The sequence below is a fragment of the Rhinatrema bivittatum genome, chromosome 2 (genome assembly GCF_901001135.1).
Source record: "Rhinatrema bivittatum chromosome 2, aRhiBiv1.1, whole genome shotgun sequence".
NCBI classification, from domain to species: domain Eukaryota; kingdom Metazoa; phylum Chordata; class Amphibia; order Gymnophiona; family Rhinatrematidae; genus Rhinatrema; species Rhinatrema bivittatum.
The window spans coordinates 818,723,328-818,731,132 of record NC_042616.1 but is presented as its reverse complement, the minus strand read 5'-3'; the positions used below and the strand labels follow the sequence as shown (position 1 = coordinate 818,731,132).

Genomic DNA, 7,805 nt, shown 5'->3' with positions numbered 1-7,805 from the left:
CGCCATAGAACCCTGGATCTACAAATAGTCCCAGGTCCTGGGCACCGACAGGCGCAGTAGTCGAAGCACCTGAGGCTGTAACTTGGACAACCCTCTCCGAGGTAAGGATCACCTTGCTTATATGGGTATTGAACCGTGCTCCCGGATACTTCAATGACTGAGACGGCTCCAGGTGACTCTTCACTAGGTTCACCACCCAGCCTAGAGACCGCAACATCTCCAAGATCTGTCAGATCAAGCCACGACACTAATACAGACTTTACCCAGATGAGCCAATTGTCCAGATACAGATGAACCAGAATCCCTTCCCCTCCTGAGCCCCCACTGCCACATCACCATCACTTTTGTGAAAGTCTGTGGCGCTATCACTAACCCGAAGGGAAGCGCTCAACACTAAAATGCTCCCCCTAGCACCATGAACCGCAGAAACGTCTGATGGTCTGAGGGTATAGGGATGTGCAGGTAGGCCTTTGTTAAATCCAACGATGCCAGAAACTCTCCCTTACCAACCCGTTATCTCCCTCAGCAGCATCTCCATACAAAAATGCAGAACCCGCAGCGGCGCATTTACCATTTGCAGATTGAGAATGGGCTGGAAGGTGCCCTCCTTCTTGAGAACAACGAGGTAAACTGAGTAACTTTCTAGTCCTTGCTCCTTTGGGGGAGCTGGGACAATAGCATCCAGGCATTGCAGCTGCTGCAACGTATCCCGCACCACCTCTCGTTTGATGCGGGAAGTACAATGGAACATCACATAGGCTTCTCTGATTGGGTGAGAAAACTCCAAACCGTAGCCATCTCATCACCTCCAGAACCCACTGATCTGACGTGATCTTGGTCCACTACTCGTAAAAGAGAGCTAGCCTTCCCCCAATGGCTTCCAAGGAAGAGTGGATCAGCTTGCCTTCATTGGGTGGACTTACTCCCTCTAGCACCTTGGCCGGAACGATCTTGGGATGGTCTACGTAGCCCTTCCAAAAGGACCGTTGCCTTCCCGAGCCTTGTTTCTGTGCTAGAGCAGAACCACTGCTCTTGGAGCGAAATCTCATATCTCGAAAGAGAGATCGCAGCGGGAAAGTCTTCTTAACCTTGGGCAACTTGTTCCCTTTCGACTCCCCCAAAAGCTTCATCAATTACTCCAGATCTTCCTCAAATAACAGCTTCCCTTTAAAAGGGAGCTTACACAGCTACGACTTCAACCACACATACGCAACCCAGTAACACAGCAACAGGAGTCTCCTTGCTGTCACCATGGAAAACATGTTCCTGGCAGACGTCCTGACTATGTTGTACATCGCACCTGCCACATAGGCCACCTCTGCTTCCAACCAGGTGGCTTGCTTGGAATTAGTTGCAGAACCAGACTCCTTTTCCTGTGCCTTCTGTACCCGGCTCAAACAGGCTCGCTGCATCAGACCGCTGCCCGAAGGCTCAAGGCCGAAACCTCAAACAGCCTTTTCAACTGATCCTCCAACGTTTGGTCCTGAACATCCTTCAATGAAGCCTATCCTGCCATGAGGATGGTTGCCTTCTTGGTCACTGCTGATACGGCTGCATCTACCTTTGAGATCGTCAAAAGCTCAAACGTCTCCTCCAGCAAGGGATACAACTTAGCCATTGCCCCGGCTACCTTAAGACCCGACTCAGGAGTATCCCACTCCCGGACAACAACTTCTTTGCATTTTTCGGTAAAGGAACAGGCGATGGTGGACCACGCAGTCCATCCAGGATAGGGTCCACCCCTTCATTATCTGAGTCCCCCTGCATGACCTTAATCCCCAGCTCATCCAGCACACGGGGAATGAGAGGACACACTTCTTCCTTTCGGAATAATCGAACCACCCAAGGATCATCCCCCCTTGAGCAACCGAAAAGGGTTTTTTAAAATTGCAATGCTATAGAGAGGGAGGGAGCGAAGGCCTCTGTATAGAAATCAGTATGTCACGCTCTATTTATACCACTGTAAGAGGGAGTACTTTTAACTCAGTTTGGGGGGTGGTTTTACACACAAAGTCAGAGGTATCAACAAGAAAGTTGTCATCACTGAAGATGTTCTGTCGTTTGAATAGATGAAAGGTACAAGAGAAGTTGATTTGTACAAAGCACTTCCTACATAGCAACTTACCTGCAGAGATCTGCACTGCATCTGTATCCTCCAGCCTCCTTACCTGCCTGCTCCATCTGCATCCAGTCTACTGAACTGCAGAAGTGCCTGCTTCATCTGTAACTGGTCTCCTTACCTACAGGGATCCATGCACCACCTGTACGCAGCCTCCTTACCTACAGGGGTCCATGCACCACCTGTACGCAGCCTCCTTACCCACAGGGATCCATGCACCACCTGTACGCAGCCTCCTTACCTACAGAGATCCATGCACCACCTGTACGCAGCCTCCTTACCTACAGGGATCCATGCACCACCTGTACGCAGCATCCTTCCTTACTTACCTGCAGAGATCCGCACTGTATCTGTATCCTCCAGCCTCCTTACCTGCCTGCTCCATCTGTATCCAGTCTACTGAACTGCAGAAGTGCCTGCTTCATCTGTAACTGGTCTCCTTACCTACAGGGATCCATGCACCACCTGTACGCAGCCTCCTTACCTACAGGGGTCCATGCACCACCTGTACGCAGCCTCCTTACCTACAGAGATCCATGCACCACCTGTACGCAGCCTCCTTACCTTCAGGGATCCATGCACCACCTGTACGCAGCCTCCTTACCTACAGGGGTCCATTCACCACCTGTACGCAGCCTCCTTACCTACAGAGATCCATGCACCACCTGTACGCAGCCTCCTTACCTTCAGGGATCCATGCACCACCTGTACGCAGCCTCCTTACCCACAGGGGTCCATGCACCACCTGTACGCAGCCTCCTTCCTTACTTACCTGCAGAGATCCGCACTGTATCTGTATCCTCCAGCCTCCTTACCTGCCTACTCCATCTGTATCCAGTCTACTGAACTGCAGAAGTGCCTGCTTCATCTGTAAAAGAAAATTATTACTTACCTGCTAATTTTCGTTCCTGTAGTACCATGGATCAGTCCAGACAGTGGGTTATGTCCCCAATCCAGCAGATGGAGTCAGCACAAGCTTTGAGGGGGCGTCACCATATATACCACTACCCCCTCTGCAGGAGTTCAGTATCGAGTATATCAAAGCCAGAGTAGAAACCCCCGAAGGATCAAGTTTGTGGAAACAGATAATGAAAACAATTGTAACCGCAACAAGTAACTGCAAACATCCTACCAACTTGTAGGGAGCTGTGAAAAACAGCGAAAAGAAACGACTGTGAAGACACAGAACACTGCGAGCAAGAAGCAGCGCAGAGCTGAGCAGGATCAAGAACCCAAACGCGGTGGGCGTCTGGACTGATCCATGGTACTACAGGAACGAAAATTAGCAGGTAAGTAATAATTTTCTTTTCCCTGTACATACCTGGATCAGTCCAGACAGTGGGATGTACCCAAGCTTCCCTAAATCGGGTGGGGTCCTGCGAGGCCTGCTCGGAGAACCTGCTCGCCAAGGTGTCCAGAGACCGAAGAGGCGAGGTGCAGACGATAGTGCCTCGAGAACGTGTGTAACGATTTCCAGGTGGCTGCCCTACAAATTTCCTGCGAGGATACCGAGCGAACCTCCGCCCAGGAAGCCGCCTGAGAACGTGTAGAATGCGCTACGATTCCGGGTGGGGGAGTCCGTCCCGCCCCAATGTAGGAAGCAGCAATGCCAGCCTTCAGCCATCTGGCAATGGTAGTCTTCGAGGCCTGAGACCCTTCTTAGGACCGGCCCAGAGTACGAAGAGATGGTCAGAGGTCCGGAACTCATTTGTAGCCTCCAGATAGAGGCGCAGAGTGTGCTTGACATTCAAGAGACGGAGAGACTTCGGCTCTGAGGAAGAGAAGGATGGCAACTCCACCGTCTGGTTCACATGGAATGCAGAAACCACCTTCGGAAGGAAGGAGGGAACGGTGCGAAGCGAAACTCCAGAGTCGGAGAAACGGAGATAGGGCTCTCTATACGACAGAGCCTGCAGCTCCGAGATGCGTCGAGCGGAACAGATGGTCACAAGAAATACAGTCTTGAGAGTGAGATCCTTTATCGTTGCGCTGCACAGCGGCTGAAACGGTGGTCCCGACAGGGAGCGAAGCACAAGGTTAAGACTCCAGGAGGGACAAGGGTCCCGTAACGGAGGACGCATATGCTTGACACCCTTGAGAAAATGAGCAATGTCAGAATGCTGTAGAAGAGAGCCCCCATCGCTCAACAGCGAACCAAGGGCGGCCACCTGAACCCGTAGTGAATTATAGGCGAGCCCTTTTTCCACCCCCGCCTGTAGAAACTGGAGGATCTGAGGTACAGAAGCCTTAGCGGGTCTCGTGGCCTGGCTGGTACACCTCAGCTCGAACACCTTCCAGACTCGAACATAGGCCGCCGACGTCGATGTCTTTCGTACCCGCAATAGCGTGGATACTACCGCCTCCGGGTAGCCCCGACGCCGGAGGTGGCGCCTCTCAAAAGCCAGGCCGCAAGACAGAAGAGTTCTGCCTGCTCGAAAAATACCGGGCCCTGATGTAGGAGCTGGGGGAGGTGCCCCAGCCCGATTGGCCCGTCGATCACCAGCTGTAGCAGGTCCGCAAACCAGGGTCGCCTGGGCCATTCTGGGGCGACGAAAACCACGGTCCCCTGATGGCTTTCTATTCAGCGGAGCATCCTGCCCACCAGGGGCCATGGTGGAAAAGCGTAGAGCAGAAGATGTGGGGGCCCCGGAAGGCCCAGGGCATCCACTCCCTCTGCGCCGCGCTCTCTCCGGCGACTGAAGAAGCGTGGAGCCTTGGCGTTGAGAGCGGACGCCATCAGATCCAAGTGGGGGGCCCCCCACCGATGGACGAGAAGTTGCATCGCTTTGTCGGAGAGAGACCACTCTCCTGGGTCCAGCAGTTGACGACTGAGGAAGTCCGCCTGGACGTTGTCCACCCCGGCGATGTGCGAGGCCGCTAGCCGGACGAGATGACGCTCCGCCCATTGCATCAGCAGCGCCGCCTCGAGCGCGACCTGCGGGCTGCGCGTGCCTCCTTGTCGGTTGATGTAGGCCACGGTGGTAGCATTGTCCGATAGGATTCTGACCTCCCGGTTCCGAAGAAGCAGGAGGAAATGTTGCAGAGCTAGCCGGACCGCTCTGGTTTCCAGACGGTTGATTGACCACTTCGCCTCCACCGTGGACCACGTCCCCTGCGTGGCGCTTCGATCGCAGACTGCACCCCAGCCTGCTAGACTGGCGTCGGTGGTCACCACCACCCAATTTGGCAGATCGAGGGACACGCCACGGGCCAGGTTCGGCGGATCCAACCACCAGCCCAGACTGTCCCTGGCATTCTGCGGGAGCGGGAGAATCATCTGGTAGTCCTGCGATACTGGTTTCCAACGGGAGAGGAGCGCCCACTGTAAGGTCCTGAGGTGCGCGAAAGCCCAAGGTACAAGGTCGATGGTGGACCCCATCACTCCCAGGAGTTGCAGGTAGTCCCAGGAGGTGGGCTCTGGTAACGCAGAGAACCGTCGTGTGTGATCCCGCAAGGATTGAGCTTTGTCCTGGCGCAGAAAAACCTTGCCCAGTAGGGTGTCGAAGGTCGCCCCCCAAAAAAACCCAAGCGTTGCGAGGGCATGAGGGAGCTCTTGGAGAAGTTCACTACCCATCCCAGGGAATGTAGAAACCGTACTACTCGAGTCACCGCCGAGCGTCCATGATCGAATGACTTCGCCCGGAGGAGCCAATCGTCCAGATAAGGATGAACCAGGATGCCCTCCTTCCGGAGAGCTGCCGCCACGACTACCATGATCTTGGTGAAGGTGCGCGGCGCCGTCGCCAATCCGAACGGGAGAGCCGTGAACTGAAAATGCTGGTCCAGAATTTTGAAACGAAGGAAACGGTGGTGGTCCGGGCGGATGGGAATGTGCAGGTAGGCCTCCGTTAAGTCCAGGGAGGCGAGGAACTCCCCCCGATGCACCGCCGCAATCACTGACCGGAGCGTTTCCATGCGGAACCGAACGACTCGAAGGGATTTGTTGACTTCCTTGAGGTCTAGGATAGGTCAGAAGGAACCGTCCTTCTTTGGTACGACGAAATAGATGGAATAGTGGCCCGAGCCCACATCTCCGAAGGGCACGGGCGCAATAGCGCCTATCTCCCGGAGTCTGTCCAGAGTCAGCTGCACCGCTCCTCTCTTGAGGTCCGAGCCACAGGGGGAAAAGATGAACCTTCCCTGCGGGGGGCGGACAAATTCCAATGCGTAGCCATGTTTTATGGTATCCAGGACCCACTGGTCCGAGGTGATCCGTGCCCACTCCACGTAGAAATACGTTAGTCGGTCCCCAATCCTGGGGACAGGGGAGTGGGCGAGACTGGCATCATTGTGAAGACTTGGTATAGGGGTTCCCGGTTCCGGGAGTAGTGTGTGCGGGCCGACGCCCGCGAAAGGAGCGTGACCAGGAGCCCGCCAGCTCTGGCTCTGGTCCGAGAAGAAGAAAATGCTCTGGATGGTCGAAACCTATCCTCCGGCAGCCGATGAACAGCGTTCTCCCCCAGGGACTTGATGATCTGGTCCAAATCCTCCCCGAAGAGGAACTTGCCCCTGAAGGGAAGAGAGCCCAGACTCGACTTAGAGAACGTATCAGCCGCCCAATTGCGTAGCCACAGTAGTCGTCGTGCTGCCACTACCGAAACCATGGATCTTGCGAGGACCCGAAAAAGGTCGTACGAGGCGACCGCCCCATACGCCACTGCGGCTTCTAGCCGATCTGCCTGGGCAGCCTCATCGGACGGCAGGTTCTGAGACGTGAGGAGTTGTTGCACCCAAAGGAGACTAGCCCGCTGGGCAAGCGAACTGCACATCACCGCCCGCATACCCAGAGTGGAGACCTCGAAAACCCGCTTAAGGAAAACTTCCAACTTACGATCCTGTGTGTCCCGCAACGCCGCACCTCCCGTCACTGGGATAGTCGTCCTCTTCGTGACCGCCGACACTGCGGAGTCCACCTTTGGAACCTTGATGAGGTCCAGAAATCTTCGGGGAGCGGGTACAGCTTTTCCATAGCCCGGCTGCTCTTCAGGGAGGCCTCCGGGGTGTCCCATTCCCTGGTGAGAAGTTGTAAAAACGAGTCATGAATGGGAAAAGCCCGAGCCCTCGGCCGGAGTGCCGCCAGGACAGGATCTCCCTTCCTTGAAGAAGTGACGACAGCGGGAGCTACTGGGGCAGGCGGGTCTGGTGGCGGGTCCAAATCTAATTCTTGGATGATCTGCGGGATGAGGTCGTCCAGCTCTTCCCTCTGGAAGAGGCGTAGGGTACGCGGATCATCCCCCTCCTGCGTGCCGTCCCCTTGTCCCCCGTCCGGGAGGTCAAGTCCATGTCCCGCTGGGTCTGGCATCGCCCCCACTGCCGCGGGCGTGGATCGGACCCGGGTAGGAAGGCGGGAGGCCCCCACTCCCGGAGGGTCGGGGGGGGCCGGCGTCGAGGGCGACATCCGAGGGATCTTAGGAGGGGGGGGTCCCACAGGTGCTTCCAGCCCCTGCAGATAAGCGGTATGCATGAGCAGGATAAACTCCGGAGAGAACCCCGGCCTGCTCGGGTGCACTTCGGGGGCGGCGTGGTTCCTGCTCCCTGGCTCTGGGTGCTTGGTTCCTGCACCAAAATCGGGGGAACACCCCCGCTGGTAGAGTCCTCCAGGGATCCGTTCTCCCTCGTGGCCTCCAGGGATCCGTTCCCCCTCGTGGCCTGCGCCTCAGGGCGCTCAGAATGTAAAATGGCCGCC

General features: G+C 55.8%; 1 protein-coding gene across 1 annotated transcript in view; it reads right to left on the bottom strand.

The window, feature by feature from the left end:
- The window catches only part of MROH1 (maestro heat like repeat family member 1), a gene marked incomplete in the record, with an annotated part of 402,473 nt that overhangs the window by 80,475 nt on the left and 314,193 nt on the right, over window positions 1–7,805 (bottom strand).